Source organism: Eleutherodactylus coqui, chromosome 1 (assembly GCF_035609145.1).
Source record: "Eleutherodactylus coqui strain aEleCoq1 chromosome 1, aEleCoq1.hap1, whole genome shotgun sequence".
NCBI classification, from domain to species: Eukaryota; Metazoa; Chordata; class Amphibia; order Anura; family Eleutherodactylidae; genus Eleutherodactylus; species Eleutherodactylus coqui.
The window spans coordinates 9,618,231-9,631,784 of NC_089837.1; the positions used below are offsets into that span (position 1 = coordinate 9,618,231).

Genomic DNA, 13,554 nt, shown 5'->3' on the forward strand with positions numbered 1-13,554 from the left:
CCCCTCTACTGTTGCTGGTTTCTGGCACTCGGGTCACACCGCAGTCATGTTATCATGCCTAAACCAAGCTTTGACCATGGGAGAAGAAAGGTTTCTTTTTTTTTTTTTTTTTTTTTTAAGTGTGGATTTTTTGGTGCCTTGAAATATAAAGGACAGTGGAGTTTGCTGGGCTTTGGGTGGCCTGAAAGAACGAGACAGTGAATTTTTGGGGTACCTTTTTCCTGGGAGCATGAAAAATACAAAACTCTGCGCCTAGCAGAGGATGGTTTCGATCCATCGACCTCTGGGTTATGGGCCCAGCACGCTCCCGCTGCGCCACTCTGCTGCTGCTTAAACCTCTCTTACGAGAAGCCACATTACCGTCTGACTGTTGTCAAGCCACTAACGAAGCAGAAGAGTTGGCTTTAGTCACACTAGGGGTGAGAGTTGCATTTTCACGATTGAGAAGTGGTGTGAATTCTATGGCGTTGGTGGTATAGTGGTGAGCATAGCTGCCTTCCAAGCAGTTGACCCGGGTTCGATTCCCGGCCAACGCATTGTTACTCTTGTTTTGAAGTATTCTTGTTAACACTCTCTCCAGAGGCCAATGGTTGTGCGGTCAGGCTCAAAAAGAGTGCGCCCAGGAGGTATGCAGCTGCAAAGTCTGTGCGAGAGAGCCTCCGAGTTGAAGCATGCAAGGTTGTCGGACACTCAAAAGCATCCTTCGAGCCGGAATCGAACCAGCGACCTAAGGATTGCTAATTAGCTACTACAGTCCTCCGCTCTACCAGCTGAGCTATCGAAGGTTTAGCCAGATATGCGTGCAGCTGCTTCCTAGGTTTTTGTGTCAGTGCCAACTAAAAAGAAGTTGGCCCTTCATTTGAAGGTAGTGCCAAGTGGAAGTTTTGGAGGATGCGGGCATCGATCCCGCTACCTCTCGCATGCTAAGCGAGCGCTCTACCATTTGAGCTAATCCCCCTCTACTGTTGCTGGTTTCTGGCACTCAGGTCACACCGCAGTCATGTTATCATGCCTAAACCAAGTTTTGACCATGGGAGAAGAAAGGTTTCTTTTTTTTTTTTTTTTTTTTTTTTTTTTTAAAGTGTGGATTTTTTGGTGCCTTGAAATATAAAGGACAGTGGAGTTTGCTGGGCTTTGGGTGGCCTGAAAGAACGAGACAGTGAATTTTTGGGGTACCTTTTTCCTGGGAGCATGAAAAATACAAAACTCTGCGCCTAGCAGAGGATGGTTTCGATCCATCGACCTCTGGGTTATGGGCCCAGCACGCTCCCGCTGCGCCACTCTGCTGCTGCTTAAACCTCTCTTACGAGAAGCCACATTACCGTCTGACTGTTGTCAAGCCACTAACGAAGCAGAAGAGTTGGCTTTAGTCACACTAGGGGTGAGAGTTGCATTTTCACGATTGAGAAGTGGTGTGAATTCTATGGCGTTGGTGGTATAGTGGTGAGCATAGCTGCCTTCCAAGCAGTTGACCCGGGTTCGATTCCCGGCCAACGCATTGTTACTCTTGTTTTGAAGTATTCTTGTTAACACTCTCTCCAGAGGCCAATGGTTGTGCGGTCAGGCTCAAAAAGAGTGCGCCCAGGAGGTATGCAGCTGCAAAGTCTGTGCGAGAGAGCCTCCGAGTTGAAGCATGCAAGGTTGTCGGACACTCAAAAGCATCCTTCGAGCCGGAATCGAACCAGCGACCTAAGGATTGCTAATTAGCTACTACAGTCCTCCGCTCTACCAGCTGAGCTATCGAAGGTTTAGCCAGATATGCGTGCAGCTGCTTCCTAGGTTTTTGTGTCAGTGCCAACTAAAAAGAAGTTGGCCCTTCATTTGAAGGTAGTGCCAAGTGGAAGTTTTGGAGGATGCGGGCATCGATCCCGCTACCTCTCGCATGCTAAGCGAGCGCTCTACCATTTGAGCTAATCCCCCTCTACTGTTGCTGGTTTCTGGCACTCGGGTCACACCGCAGTCATGTTATCATGCCTAAACCAAGTTTTGACCATGGGAGAAGAAAGGTTTCTTTCTTTTTTTTTTTTTTTTTTTTTTTTTTTTAAGTGTGGATTTTTTGGTGCCTTGAAATATAAAGGACAGTGGAGTTTGCTGGGCTTTGGGTGGCCTGAAAGAACGAGACAGTGAATTTTTGGGGTACCTTTTTCCTGGGAGCATGAAAAATACAAAACTCTGCGCCTAGCAGAGGATGGTTTCGATCCATCGACCTCTGGGTTATGGGCCCAGCACGCTCCCGCTGCGCCACTCTGCTGCTGCTTAAACCTCTCTTACGAGAAGCCACATTACCGTCTGACTGTTGTCAAGCCACTAACGAAGCAGAAGAGTTGGCTTTAGTCACACTAGGGGTGAGAGTTGCATTTTCACGATTGAGAAGTGGTGTGAATTCTATGGCGTTGGTGGTATAGTGGTGAGCATAGCTGCCTTCCAAGCAGTTGACCCGGGTTCGATTCCTGGCCAACGCATTGTTTCTCTTGTTTTGAAGTATTCTTGTTAACACTCTCTCCAGAGGCCAATGGTTGTGCGGTCAGGCTCAAAAAGAGTGCGCCCAGGAGGTATGCAGCTGCAAAGTCTGTGCGAGAGAGCCTCCGAGTTGAAGCATGCAAGGTTGTCGGACACTCAAAAGCATCCTTCGAGCCGGAATCGAACCAGCGACCTAAGGATTGCTAATTAGCTACTACAGTCCTCCGCTCTACCAGCTGAGCTATCGAAGGTTTAGCCAGATATGCGTGCAGCTGCTTCCTAGGTTTTTGTGTCAGTGCCAACTAAAAAGAAGTTGGCCCTTCATTTGAAGGTAGTGCCAAGTGGAAGTTTTGGAGGATGCGGGCATCGATCCCGCTACCTCTCGCATGCTAAGCGAGCGCTCTACCATTTGAGCTAATCCCCCTCTACTGTTGCTGGTTTCTGGCACTCAGGTCACACCGCAGTCATGTTATCATGCCTAAACCAAGTTTTGACCATGGGAGAAGAAAGGTTTCTTTTTTTTTTTTTTTTTTTTTTTTTTAAAGTGTGGATTTTTTGGTGCCTTGAAATATAAAGGACAGTGGAGTTTGCTGGGCTTTGGGTGGCCTGAAAGAACGAGACAGTGAATTTTTGGGGTACCTTTTTCCTGGGAGCATGAAAAATACAAAACTCTGCGCCTAGCAGAGGATGGTTTCGATCCATCGACCTCTGGGTTATGGACCCAGCACGCTCCCGCTGCGCCACTCTGCTGCTGCTTAAACCTCTCTTACGAGAAGCCACATTACCGTCTGACTGTTGTCAAGCCACTAACGAAGCAGAAGAGTTGGCTTTAGTCACACTAGGGGTGAGAGTTGCATTTTCACGATTGAGAAGTGGTGTGAATTCTATGGCGTTGGTGGTATAGTGGTGAGCATAGCTGCCTTCCAAGCAGTTGACCCGGGTTCGATTCCCGGCCAACGCATTGTTTCTCTTGTTTTGAAGTATTCTTGTTAACACTCTCTCCAGAGGCCAATGGTTGTGCGGTCAGGCTCAAAAAGAGTGCGCCCAGGAGGTATGCAGCTGCAAAGTCTGTGCGAGAGAGCCTCCGAGTTGAAGCATGCAAGGTTGTCGGACACTCAAAAGCATCCTTCGAGCCGGAATCGAACCAGCGACCTAAGGATTGCTAATTAGCTACTACAGTCCTCCGCTCTACCAGCTGAGCTATCGAAGGTTTAGCCAGATATGCGTGCAGCTGCTTCCTAGGTTTTTGTGTCAGTGCCAACTAAAAAGAAGTTGGCCCTTCATTTGAAGGTAGTGCCAAGTGGAAGTTTTGGAGGATGCGGGCATCGATCCCGCTACCTCTCGCATGCTAAGCGAGCGCTCTACCATTTGAGCTAATCCCCCTCTACTGTTGCTGGTTTCTGGCACTCGGGTCACACCGCAGTCATGTTATCATGCCTAAACCAAGCTTTGACCATGGGAGAAGAAAGGTTTCTTTTTTTTTTTTTTTTTTTTTTAAGTGTGGATTTTTTGGTGCCTTGAAATATAAAGGACAGTGGAGTTTGCTGGGCTTTGGGTGGCCTGAAAGAACGAGACAGTGAATTTTTGGGGTACCTTTTTCCTGGGAGCATGAAAAATACAAAACTCTGCGCCTAGCAGAGGATGGTTTCGATCCATCGACCTCTGGGTTATGGGCCCAGCACGCTCCCGCTGCGCCACTCTGCTGCTGCTTAAACCTCTCTTACGAGAAGCCACATTACCGTCTGACTGTTGTCAAGCCACTAACGAAGCAGAAGAGTTGGCTTTAGTCACACTAGGGGTGAGAGTTGCATTTTCACGATTGAGAAGTGGTGTGAATTCTATGGCGTTGGTGGTATAGTGGTGAGCATAGCTGCCTTCCAAGCAGTTGACCCGGGTTCGATTCCCGGCCAACGCATTGTTACTCTTGTTTTGAAGTATTCTTGTTAACACTCTCTCCAGAGGCCAATGGTTGTGCGGTCAGGCTCAAAAAGAGTGCGCCCAGGAGGTATGCAGCTGCAAAGTCTGTGCGAGAGAGCCTCCGAGTTGAAGCATGCAAGGTTGTCGGACACTCAAAAGCATCCTTCGAGCCGGAATCGAACCAGCGACCTAAGGATTGCTAATTAGCTACTACAGTCCTCCGCTCTACCAGCTGAGCTATCGAAGGTTTAGCCAGATATGCGTGCAGCTGCTTCCTAGGTTTTTGTGTCAGTGCCAACTAAAAAGAAGTTGGCCCTTCATTTGAAGGTAGTGCCAAGTGGAAGTTTTGGAGGATGCGGGCATCGATCCCGCTACCTCTCGCATGCTAAGCGAGCGCTCTACCATTTGAGCTAATCCCCCTCTACTGTTGCTGGTTTCTGGCACTCAGGTCACACCGCAGTCATGTTATCATGCCTAAACCAAGTTTTGACCATGGGAGAAGAAAGGTTTCTTTTTTTTTTTTTTTTTTTTTTTTTTTTTTTAAAGTGTGGATTTTTTGGTGCCTTGAAATATAAAGGACAGTGGAGTTTGCTGGGCTTTGGGTGGCCTGAAAGAACGAGACAGTGAATTTTTGGGGTACCTTTTTCCTGGGAGCATGAAAAATACAAAACTCTGCGCCTAGCAGAGGATGGTTTCGATCCATCGACCTCTGGGTTATGGGCCCAGCACGCTCCCGCTGCGCCACTCTGCTGCTGCTTAAACCTCTCTTACGAGAAGCCACATTACCGTCTGACTGTTGTCAAGCCACTAACGAAGCAGAAGAGTTGGCTTTAGTCACACTAGGGGTGAGAGTTGCATTTTCACGATTGAGAAGTGGTGTGAATTCTATGGCTTTGGTGGTATAGTGGTGAGCATAGCTGCCTTCCAAGCAGTTGACCCGGGTTCGATTCCCGGCCAACGCATTGTTTCTCTTGTTTTGAAGTATTCTTGTTAACACTCTCTCCAGAGGCCAATGGTTGTGCGGTCAGGCTCAAAAAGAGTGCGCCCAGGAGGTATGCAGCTGCAAAGTCTGTGCGAGAGAGCCTCCGAGTTGAAGCATGCAAGGTTGTCGGACACTCAAAAGCATCCTTCGAGCCGGAATCGAACCAGCGACCTAAGGATTGCTAATTAGCTACTACAGTCCTCCGCTCTACCAGCTGAGCTATCGAAGGTTTAGCCAGATATGCGTGCAGCTGCTTCCTAGGTTTTTGTGTCAGTGCCAACTAAAAAGAAGTTGGCCCTTCATTTGAAGGTAGTGCCAAGTGGAAGTTTTGGAGGATGCGGGCATCGATCCCGCTACCTCTCGCATGCTAAGCGAGCGCTCTACCATTTGAGCTAATCCCCCTCTACTGTTGCTGGTTTCTGGCACTCAGGTCACACCGCAGTCATGTTATCATGCCTAAACCAAGTTTTGACCATGGGAGAAGAAAGGTTTCTTTTTTTTTTTTTTTTTTTTTTTTTTAAAGTGTGGATTTTTTGGTGCCTTGAAATATAAAGGACAGTGGAGTTTGCTGGGCTTTGGGTGGCCTGAAAGAACGAGACAGTGAATTTTTGGGGTACCTTTTTCCTGGGAGCATGAAAAATACAAAACTCTGCGCCTAGCAGAGGATGGTTTCGATCCATCGACCTCTGGGTTATGGACCCAGCACGCTCCCGCTGCGCCACTCTGCTGCTGCTTAAACCTCTCTTACGAGAAGCCACATTACCGTCTGACTGTTGTCAAGCCACTAACGAAGCAGAAGAGTTGGCTTTAGTCACACTAGGGGTGAGAGTTGCATTTTCACGATTGAGAAGTGGTGTGAATTCTATGGCGTTGGTGGTATAGTGGTGAGCATAGCTGCCTTCCAAGCAGTTGACCCGGGTTCGATTCCCGGCCAACGCATTGTTTCTCTTGTTTTGAAGTATTCTTGTTAACACTCTCTCCAGAGGCCAATGGTTGTGCGGTCAGGCTCAAAAAGAGTGCGCCCAGGAGGTATGCAGCTGCAAAGTCTGTGCGAGAGAGCCTCCGAGTTGAAGCATGCAAGGTTGTCGGACACTCAAAAGCATCCTTCGAGCCGGAATCGAACCAGCGACCTAAGGATTGCTAATTAGCTACTACAGTCCTCCGCTCTACCAGCTGAGCTATCGAAGGTTTAGCCAGATATGCGTGCAGCTGCTTCCTAGGTTTTTGTGTCAGTGCCAACTAAAAAGAAGTTGGCCCTTCATTTGAAGGTAGTGCCAAGTGGAAGTTTTGGAGGATGCGGGCATCGATCCCGCTACCTCTCGCATGCTAAGCGAGCGCTCTACCATTTGAGCTAATCCCCCTCTACTGTTGCTGGTTTCTGGCACTCGGGTCACACCGCAGTCATGTTATCATGCCTAAACCAAGCTTTGACCATGGGAGAAGAAAGGTTTCTTTTTTTTTTTTTTTTTTTTTTAAGTGTGGATTTTTTGGTGCCTTGAAATATAAAGGACAGTGGAGTTTGCTGGGCTTTGGGTGGCCTGAAAGAACGAGACAGTGAATTTTTGGGGTACCTTTTTCCTGGGAGCATGAAAAATACAAAACTCTGCGCCTAGCAGAGGATGGTTTCGATCCATCGACCTCTGGGTTATGGGCCCAGCACGCTCCCGCTGCGCCACTCTGCTGCTGCTTAAACCTCTCTTACGAGAAGCCACATTACCGTCTGACTGTTGTCAAGCCACTAACGAAGCAGAAGAGTTGGCTTTAGTCACACTAGGGGTGAGAGTTGCATTTTCACGATTGAGAAGTGGTGTGAATTCTATGGCGTTGGTGGTATAGTGGTGAGCATAGCTGCCTTCCAAGCAGTTGACCCGGGTTCGATTCCCGGCCAACGCATTGTTACTCTTGTTTTGAAGTATTCTTGTTAACACTCTCTCCAGAGGCCAATGGTTGTGCGGTCAGGCTCAAAAAGAGTGCGCCCAGGAGGTATGCAGCTGCAAAGTCTGTGCGAGAGAGCCTCCGAGTTGAAGCATGCAAGGTTGTCGGACACTCAAAAGCATCCTTCGAGCCGGAATCGAACCAGCGACCTAAGGATTGCTAATTAGCTACTACAGTCCTCCGCTCTACCAGCTGAGCTATCGAAGGTTTAGCCAGATATGCGTGCAGCTGCTTCCTAGGTTTTTGTGTCAGTGCCAACTAAAAAGAAGTTGGCCCTTCATTTGAAGGTAGTGCCAAGTGGAAGTTTTGGAGGATGCGGGCATCGATCCCGCTACCTCTCGCATGCTAAGCGAGCGCTCTACCATTTGAGCTAATCCCCCTCTACTGTTGCTGGTTTCTGGCACTCAGGTCACACCGCAGTCATGTTATCATGCCTAAACCAAGTTTTGACCATGGGAGAAGAAAGGTTTCTTTTTTTTTTTTTTTTTTTTTTTTTTTTTTAAAGTGTGGATTTTTTGGTGCCTTGAAATATAAAGGACAGTGGAGTTTGCTGGGCTTTGGGTGGCCTGAAAGAACGAGACAGTGAATTTTTGGGGTACCTTTTTCCTGGGAGCATGAAAAATACAAAACTCTGCGCCTAGCAGAGGATGGTTTCGATCCATCGACCTCTGGGTTATGGGCCCAGCACGCTCCCGCTGCGCCACTCTGCTGCTGCTTAAACCTCTCTTACGAGAAGCCACATTACCGTCTGACTGTTGTCAAGCCACTAACGAAGCAGAAGAGTTGGCTTTAGTCACACTAGGGGTGAGAGTTGCATTTTCACGATTGAGAAGTGGTGTGAATTCTATGGCGTTGGTGGTATAGTGGTGAGCATAGCTGCCTTCCAAGCAGTTGACCCGGGTTCGATTCCCGGCCAACGCATTGTTTCTCTTGTTTTGAAGTATTCTTGTTAACACTCTCTCCAGAGGCCAATGGTTGTGCGGTCAGGCTCAAAAAGAGTGCGCCCAGGAGGTATGCAGCTGCAAAGTCTGTGCGAGAGAGCCTCCGAGTTGAAGCATGCAAGGTTGTCGGACACTCAAAAGCATCCTTCGAGCCGGAATCGAACCAGCGACCTAAGGATTGCTAATTAGCTACTACAGTCCTCCGCTCTACCAGCTGAGCTATCGAAGGTTTAGCCAGATATGCGTGCAGCTGCTTCCTAGGTTTTTGTGTCAGTGCCAACTAAAAAGAAGTTGGCCCTTCATTTGAAGGTAGTGCCAAGTGGAAGTTTTGGAGGATGCGGGCATCGATCCCACTACCTCTCGCATGCTAAGCGAGCGCTCTACCATTTGAGCTAATCCCCCTCTACTGTTGCTGGTTTCTGGCACTCGGGTCACACCGCAGTCATGTTATCATGCCTAAACCAAGCTTTGACCATGGGAGAAGAAAGGTTTCTTTTTTTTTTTTTTTTTTTTTTAAGTGTGGATTTTTTGGTGCCTTGAAATATAAAGGACAGTGGAGTTTGCTGGGCTTTGGGTGGCCTGAAAGAACGAGACAGTGAATTTTTGGGGTACCTTTTTCCTGGGAGCATGAAAAATACAAAACTCTGCGCCTAGCAGAGGATGGTTTCGATCCATCGACCTCTGGGTTATGGGCCCAGCACGCTCCCGCTGCGCCACTCTGCTGCTGCTTAAACCTCTCTTACGAGAAGCCACATTACCGTCTGACTGTTGTCAAGCCACTAACGAAGCAGAAGAGTTGGCTTTAGTCACACTAGGGGTGAGAGTTGCATTTTCACGATTGAGAAGTGGTGTGAATTCTATGGCGTTGGTGGTATAGTGGTGAGCATAGCTGCCTTCCAAGCAGTTGACCCGGGTTCGATTCCTGGCCAACGCATTGTTTCTCTTGTTTTGAAGTATTCTTGTTAACACTCTCTCCAGAGGCCAATGGTTGTGCGGTCAGGCTCAAAAAGAGTGCGCCCAGGAGGTATGCAGCTGCAAAGTCTGTGCGAGAGAGCCTCCGAGTTGAAGCATGCAAGGTTGTCGGACACTCAAAAGCATCCTTCGAGCCGGAATCGAACCAGCGACCTAAGGATTGCTAATTAGCTACTACAGTCCTCCGCTCTACCAGCTGAGCTATCGAAGGTTTAGCCAGATATGCGTGCAGCTGCTTCCTAGGTTTTTGTGTCAGTGCCAACTAAAAAGAAGTTGGCCCTTCATTTGAAGGTAGTGCCAAGTGGAAGTTTTGGAGGATGCGGGCATCGATCCCGCTACCTCTCGCATGCTAAGCGAGCGCTCTACCATTTGAGCTAATCCCCCTCTACTGTTGCTGGTTTCTGGCACTCAGGTCACACCGCAGTCATGTTATCATGCCTAAACCAAGTTTTGACCATGGGAGAAGAAAGGTTTCTTTTTTTTTTTTTTTTTTTTTTTTTTAAAGTGTGGATTTTTTGGTGCCTTGAAATATAAAGGACAGTGGAGTTTGCTGGGCTTTGGGTGGCCTGAAAGAACGAGACAGTGAATTTTTGGGGTACCTTTTTCCTGGGAGCATGAAAAATACAAAACTCTGCGCCTAGCAGAGGATGGTTTCGATCCATCGACCTCTGGGTTATGGACCCAGCACGCTCCCGCTGCGCCACTCTGCTGCTGCTTAAACCTCTCTTACGAGAAGCCACATTACCGTCTGACTGTTGTCAAGCCACTAACGAAGCAGAAGAGTTGGCTTTAGTCACACTAGGGGTGAGAGTTGCATTTTCACGATTGAGAAGTGGTGTGAATTCTATGGCGTTGGTGGTATAGTGGTGAGCATAGCTGCCTTCCAAGCAGTTGACCCGGGTTCGATTCCCGGCCAACGCATTGTTTCTCTTGTTTTGAAGTATTCTTGTTAACACTCTCTCCAGAGGCCAATGGTTGTGCGGTCAGGCTCAAAAAGAGTGCGCCCAGGAGGTATGCAGCTGCAAAGTCTGTGCGAGAGAGCCTCCGAGTTGAAGCATGCAAGGTTGTCGGACACTCAAAAGCATCCTTCGAGCCGGAATCGAACCAGCGACCTAAGGATTGCTAATTAGCTACTACAGTCCTCCGCTCTACCAGCTGAGCTATCGAAGGTTTAGCCAGATATGCGTGCAGCTGCTTCCTAGGTTTTTGTGTCAGTGCCAACTAAAAAGAAGTTGGCCCTTCATTTGAAGGTAGTGCCAAGTGGAAGTTTTGGAGGATGCGGGCATCGATCCCGCTACCTCTCGCATGCTAAGCGAGCGCTCTACCATTTGAGCTAATCCCCCTCTACTGTTGCTGGTTTCTGGCACTCGGGTCACACCGCAGTCATGTTATCATGCCTAAACCAAGCTTTGACCATGGGAGAAGAAAGGTTTCTTTTTTTTTTTTTTTTTTTTTAAGTGTGGATTTTTTGGTGCCTTGAAATATAAAGGACAGTGGAGTTTGCTGGGCTTTGGGTGGCCTGAAAGAACGAGACAGTGAATTTTTGGGGTACCTTTTTCCTGGGAGCATGAAAAATACAAAACTCTGCGCCTAGCAGAGGATGGTTTCGATCCATCGACCTCTGGGTTATGGGCCCAGCACGCTCCCGCTGCGCCACTCTGCTGCTGCTTAAACCTCTCTTACGAGAAGCCACATTACCGTCTGACTGTTGTCAAGCCACTAACGAAGCAGAAGAGTTGGCTTTAGTCACACTAGGGGTGAGAGTTGCATTTTCACGATTGAGAAGTGGTGTGAATTCTATGGCGTTGGTGGTATAGTGGTGAGCATAGCTGCCTTCCAAGCAGTTGACCCGGGTTCGATTCCTGGCCAACGCATTGTTTCTCTTGTTTTGAAGTATTCTTGTTAACACTCTCTCCAGAGGCCAATGGTTGTGCGGTCAGGCTCAAAAAGAGTGCGCCCAGGAGGTATGCAGCTGCAAAGTCTGTGCGAGAGAGCCTCCGAGTTGAAGCATGCAAGGTTGTCGGACACTCAAAAGCATCCTTCGAGCCGGAATCGAACCAGCGACCTAAGGATTGCTAATTAGCTACTACAGTCCTCCGCTCTACCAGCTGAGCTATCGAAGGTTTAGCCAGATATGCGTGCAGCTGCTTCCTAGGTTTTTGTGTCAGTGCCAACTAAAAAGAAGTTGGCCCTTCATTTGAAGGTAGTGCCAAGTGGAAGTTTTGGAGGATGCGGGCATCGATCCCGCTACCTCTCGCATGCTAAGCGAGCGCTCTACCATTTGAGCTAATCCCCCTCTACTGTTGCTGGTTTCTGGCACTCAGGTCACACCGCAGTCATGTTATCATGCCTAAACCAAGTTTTGACCATGGGAGAAGAAAGGTTTCTTTTTTTTTTTTTTTTTTTTTTTTTTTTTAAAGTGTGGATTTTTTGGTGCCTTGAAATATAAAGGACAGTGGAGTTTGCTGGGCTTTGGGTGGCCTGAAAGAACGAGACAGTGAATTTTTGGGGTACCTTTTTCCTGGGAGCATGAAAAATACAAAACTCTGCGCCTAGCAGAGGATGGTTTCGATCCATCGACCTCTGGGTTATGGACCCAGCACGCTCCCGCTGCGCCACTCTGCTGCTGCTTAAACCTCTCTTACGAGAAGCCACATTACCGTCTGACTGTTGTCAAGCCACTAACGAAGCAGAAGAGTTGGCTTTAGTCACACTAGGGGTGAGAGTTGCATTTTCACGATTGAGAAGTGGTGTGAATTCTATGGCGTTGGTGGTATAGTGGTGAGCATAGCTGCCTTCCAAGCAGTTGACCCGGGTTCGATTCCCGGCCAACGCATTGTTTCTCTTGTTTTGAAGTATTCTTGTTAACACTCTCTCCAGAGGCCAATGGTTGTGCGGTCAGGCTCAAAAAGAGTGCGCCCAGGAGGTATGCAGCTGCAAAGTCTGTGCGAGAGAGCCTCCGAGTTGAAGCATGCAAGGTTGTCGGACACTCAAAAGCATCCTTCGAGCCGGAATCGAACCAGCGACCTAAGGATTGCTAATTAGCTACTACAGTCCTCCGCTCTACCAGCTGAGCTATCGAAGGTTTAGCCAGATATGCGTGCAGCTGCTTCCTAGGTTTTTGTGTCAGTGCCAACTAAAAAGAAGTTGGCCCTTCATTTGAAGGTAGTGCCAAGTGGAAGTTTTGGAGGATGCGGGCATCGATCCCGCTACCTCTCGCATGCTAAGCGAGCGCTCTACCATTTGAGCTAATCCCCCTCTACTGTTGCTGGTTTCTGGCACTCGGGTCACACCGCAGTCATGTTATCATGCCTAAACCAAGCTTTGACCATGGGAGAAGAAAGGTTTCTTTTTTTTTTTTTTTTTTTTTTAAGTGTGGATTTTTTGGTGCCTTGAAATATAAAGGACAGTGGAGTTTGCTGGGCTTTGGGTGGCCTGAAAGAACGAGACAGTGAATTTTTGGGGTACCTTTTTCCTGGGAGCATGAAAAATACAAAACTCTGCGCCTAGCAGAGGATGGTTTCGATCCATCGACCTCTGGGTTATGGGCCCAGCACGCTCCCGCTGCGCCACTCTGCTGCTGCTTAAACCTCTCTTACGAGAAGCCACATTACCGTCTGACTGTTGTCAAGCCACTAACGAAGCAGAAGAGTTGGCTTTAGTCACACTAGGGGTGAGAGTTGCATTTTCACGATTGAGAAGTGGTGTGAATTCTATGGCGTTGGTGGTATAGTGGTGAGCATAGCTGCCTTCCAAGCAGTTGACCCGGGTTCGATTCCCGGCCAACGCATTGTTACTCTTGTTTTGAAGTATTCTTGTTAACACTCTCTCCAGAGGCCAATGGTTGTGCGGTCAGGCTCAAAAAGAGTGCGCCCAGGAGGTATGCAGCTGCAAAGTCTGTGCGAGAGAGCCTCCGAGTTGAAGCATGCAAGGTTGTCGGACACTCAAAAGCATCCTTCGAGCCGGAATCGAACCAGCGACCTAAGGATTGCTAATTAGCTACTACAGTCCTCCGCTCTACCAGCTGAGCTATCGAAGGTTTAGCCAGATATGCGTGCAGCTGCTTCCTAGGTTTTTGTGTCAGTGCCAACTAAAAAGAAGTTGGCCCTTCATTTGAAGGTAGTGCCAAGTGGAAGTTTTGGAGGATGCGGGCATCGATCCCGCTACCTCTCGCATGCTAAGCGAGCGCTCTACCATTTGAGCTAATCCCCCTCTACTGTTGCTGGTTTCTGGCACTCAGGTCACACCGCAGTCATGTTATCATGCCTAAACCAAGTTTTGACCATGGGAGAAGAAAGGTTTCTTTTTTTTTTTTTTTTTTTTTTTTTTTTTTTAAAGTGTGGATTT

At 48.2% G+C, this 13,554-nt stretch overlaps 27 non-coding genes across 27 annotated transcripts; all 27 read right to left on the minus strand.

Moving 5' to 3' along the window:
* Window positions 1-699: 699 nt before the first annotated feature.
* Window positions 700-785, minus strand: TRNAY-GUA (transfer RNA tyrosine (anticodon GUA)). Its single transcript is given in 2 exon segments — window positions 700-735; window positions 749-785. It is a non-coding gene; the product is annotated as a tRNA-Tyr (tRNA).
* Window positions 786-885: 100 nt separating this feature from the next.
* TRNAA-AGC (transfer RNA alanine (anticodon AGC)) lies at window positions 886-958 on the minus strand. The gene has a single exon. It is a non-coding gene; the product is annotated as a tRNA-Ala (tRNA).
* Window positions 959-1,661: 703 nt separating this feature from the next.
* Window positions 1,662-1,747, minus strand: TRNAY-GUA (transfer RNA tyrosine (anticodon GUA)). Its single transcript is given in 2 exon segments — window positions 1,662-1,697; window positions 1,711-1,747. It is a non-coding gene; the product is annotated as a tRNA-Tyr (tRNA).
* A 100-nt stretch (window positions 1,748-1,847) lies between these two features.
* Window positions 1,848-1,920, minus strand: TRNAA-AGC (transfer RNA alanine (anticodon AGC)). The gene has a single exon. It is a non-coding gene; the product is annotated as a tRNA-Ala (tRNA).
* A 705-nt stretch (window positions 1,921-2,625) lies between these two features.
* On the minus strand, window positions 2,626-2,711 carry TRNAY-GUA (transfer RNA tyrosine (anticodon GUA)). Its single transcript is given in 2 exon segments — window positions 2,626-2,661; window positions 2,675-2,711. It is a non-coding gene; the product is annotated as a tRNA-Tyr (tRNA).
* Window positions 2,712-2,811: 100 nt separating this feature from the next.
* Window positions 2,812-2,884, minus strand: TRNAA-AGC (transfer RNA alanine (anticodon AGC)). The gene has a single exon. It is a non-coding gene; the product is annotated as a tRNA-Ala (tRNA).
* A 700-nt stretch (window positions 2,885-3,584) lies between these two features.
* Window positions 3,585-3,670, minus strand: TRNAY-GUA (transfer RNA tyrosine (anticodon GUA)). Its single transcript is given in 2 exon segments — window positions 3,585-3,620; window positions 3,634-3,670. It is a non-coding gene; the product is annotated as a tRNA-Tyr (tRNA).
* A 100-nt stretch (window positions 3,671-3,770) lies between these two features.
* TRNAA-AGC (transfer RNA alanine (anticodon AGC)) lies at window positions 3,771-3,843 on the minus strand. The gene has a single exon. It is a non-coding gene; the product is annotated as a tRNA-Ala (tRNA).
* Window positions 3,844-4,538: 695 nt separating this feature from the next.
* Window positions 4,539-4,624, minus strand: TRNAY-GUA (transfer RNA tyrosine (anticodon GUA)). Its single transcript is given in 2 exon segments — window positions 4,539-4,574; window positions 4,588-4,624. It is a non-coding gene; the product is annotated as a tRNA-Tyr (tRNA).
* Window positions 4,625-4,724: 100 nt separating this feature from the next.
* On the minus strand, window positions 4,725-4,797 carry TRNAA-AGC (transfer RNA alanine (anticodon AGC)). The gene has a single exon. It is a non-coding gene; the product is annotated as a tRNA-Ala (tRNA).
* A 705-nt stretch (window positions 4,798-5,502) lies between these two features.
* On the minus strand, window positions 5,503-5,588 carry TRNAY-GUA (transfer RNA tyrosine (anticodon GUA)). The gene is given in 2 exon segments: window positions 5,503-5,538; window positions 5,552-5,588. It is a non-coding gene; the product is annotated as a tRNA-Tyr (tRNA).
* A 100-nt stretch (window positions 5,589-5,688) lies between these two features.
* Window positions 5,689-5,761, minus strand: TRNAA-AGC (transfer RNA alanine (anticodon AGC)). The gene has a single exon. It is a non-coding gene; the product is annotated as a tRNA-Ala (tRNA).
* A 700-nt stretch (window positions 5,762-6,461) lies between these two features.
* Window positions 6,462-6,547, minus strand: TRNAY-GUA (transfer RNA tyrosine (anticodon GUA)). Its single transcript is given in 2 exon segments — window positions 6,462-6,497; window positions 6,511-6,547. It is a non-coding gene; the product is annotated as a tRNA-Tyr (tRNA).
* Window positions 6,548-6,647: 100 nt separating this feature from the next.
* Window positions 6,648-6,720, minus strand: TRNAA-AGC (transfer RNA alanine (anticodon AGC)). The gene has a single exon. It is a non-coding gene; the product is annotated as a tRNA-Ala (tRNA).
* A 695-nt stretch (window positions 6,721-7,415) lies between these two features.
* On the minus strand, window positions 7,416-7,501 carry TRNAY-GUA (transfer RNA tyrosine (anticodon GUA)). The gene is given in 2 exon segments: window positions 7,416-7,451; window positions 7,465-7,501. It is a non-coding gene; the product is annotated as a tRNA-Tyr (tRNA).
* Window positions 7,502-7,601: 100 nt separating this feature from the next.
* On the minus strand, window positions 7,602-7,674 carry TRNAA-AGC (transfer RNA alanine (anticodon AGC)). Its single transcript has one exon. It is a non-coding gene; the product is annotated as a tRNA-Ala (tRNA).
* A 704-nt stretch (window positions 7,675-8,378) lies between these two features.
* TRNAY-GUA (transfer RNA tyrosine (anticodon GUA)) lies at window positions 8,379-8,464 on the minus strand. Its single transcript is given in 2 exon segments — window positions 8,379-8,414; window positions 8,428-8,464. It is a non-coding gene; the product is annotated as a tRNA-Tyr (tRNA).
* Window positions 8,465-9,332: 868 nt separating this feature from the next.
* TRNAY-GUA (transfer RNA tyrosine (anticodon GUA)) lies at window positions 9,333-9,418 on the minus strand. The gene is given in 2 exon segments: window positions 9,333-9,368; window positions 9,382-9,418. It is a non-coding gene; the product is annotated as a tRNA-Tyr (tRNA).
* A 100-nt stretch (window positions 9,419-9,518) lies between these two features.
* TRNAA-AGC (transfer RNA alanine (anticodon AGC)) lies at window positions 9,519-9,591 on the minus strand. Its single transcript has one exon. It is a non-coding gene; the product is annotated as a tRNA-Ala (tRNA).
* A 700-nt stretch (window positions 9,592-10,291) lies between these two features.
* Window positions 10,292-10,377, minus strand: TRNAY-GUA (transfer RNA tyrosine (anticodon GUA)). The gene is given in 2 exon segments: window positions 10,292-10,327; window positions 10,341-10,377. It is a non-coding gene; the product is annotated as a tRNA-Tyr (tRNA).
* A 100-nt stretch (window positions 10,378-10,477) lies between these two features.
* On the minus strand, window positions 10,478-10,550 carry TRNAA-AGC (transfer RNA alanine (anticodon AGC)). The gene has a single exon. It is a non-coding gene; the product is annotated as a tRNA-Ala (tRNA).
* A 694-nt stretch (window positions 10,551-11,244) lies between these two features.
* On the minus strand, window positions 11,245-11,330 carry TRNAY-GUA (transfer RNA tyrosine (anticodon GUA)). The gene is given in 2 exon segments: window positions 11,245-11,280; window positions 11,294-11,330. It is a non-coding gene; the product is annotated as a tRNA-Tyr (tRNA).
* Window positions 11,331-11,430: 100 nt separating this feature from the next.
* On the minus strand, window positions 11,431-11,503 carry TRNAA-AGC (transfer RNA alanine (anticodon AGC)). Its single transcript has one exon. It is a non-coding gene; the product is annotated as a tRNA-Ala (tRNA).
* Window positions 11,504-12,206: 703 nt separating this feature from the next.
* On the minus strand, window positions 12,207-12,292 carry TRNAY-GUA (transfer RNA tyrosine (anticodon GUA)). The gene is given in 2 exon segments: window positions 12,207-12,242; window positions 12,256-12,292. It is a non-coding gene; the product is annotated as a tRNA-Tyr (tRNA).
* A 100-nt stretch (window positions 12,293-12,392) lies between these two features.
* Window positions 12,393-12,465, minus strand: TRNAA-AGC (transfer RNA alanine (anticodon AGC)). The gene has a single exon. It is a non-coding gene; the product is annotated as a tRNA-Ala (tRNA).
* Window positions 12,466-13,160: 695 nt separating this feature from the next.
* Window positions 13,161-13,246, minus strand: TRNAY-GUA (transfer RNA tyrosine (anticodon GUA)). Its single transcript is given in 2 exon segments — window positions 13,161-13,196; window positions 13,210-13,246. It is a non-coding gene; the product is annotated as a tRNA-Tyr (tRNA).
* A 100-nt stretch (window positions 13,247-13,346) lies between these two features.
* TRNAA-AGC (transfer RNA alanine (anticodon AGC)) lies at window positions 13,347-13,419 on the minus strand. The gene has a single exon. It is a non-coding gene; the product is annotated as a tRNA-Ala (tRNA).
* Window positions 13,420-13,554: the final 135 nt, after the last annotated feature.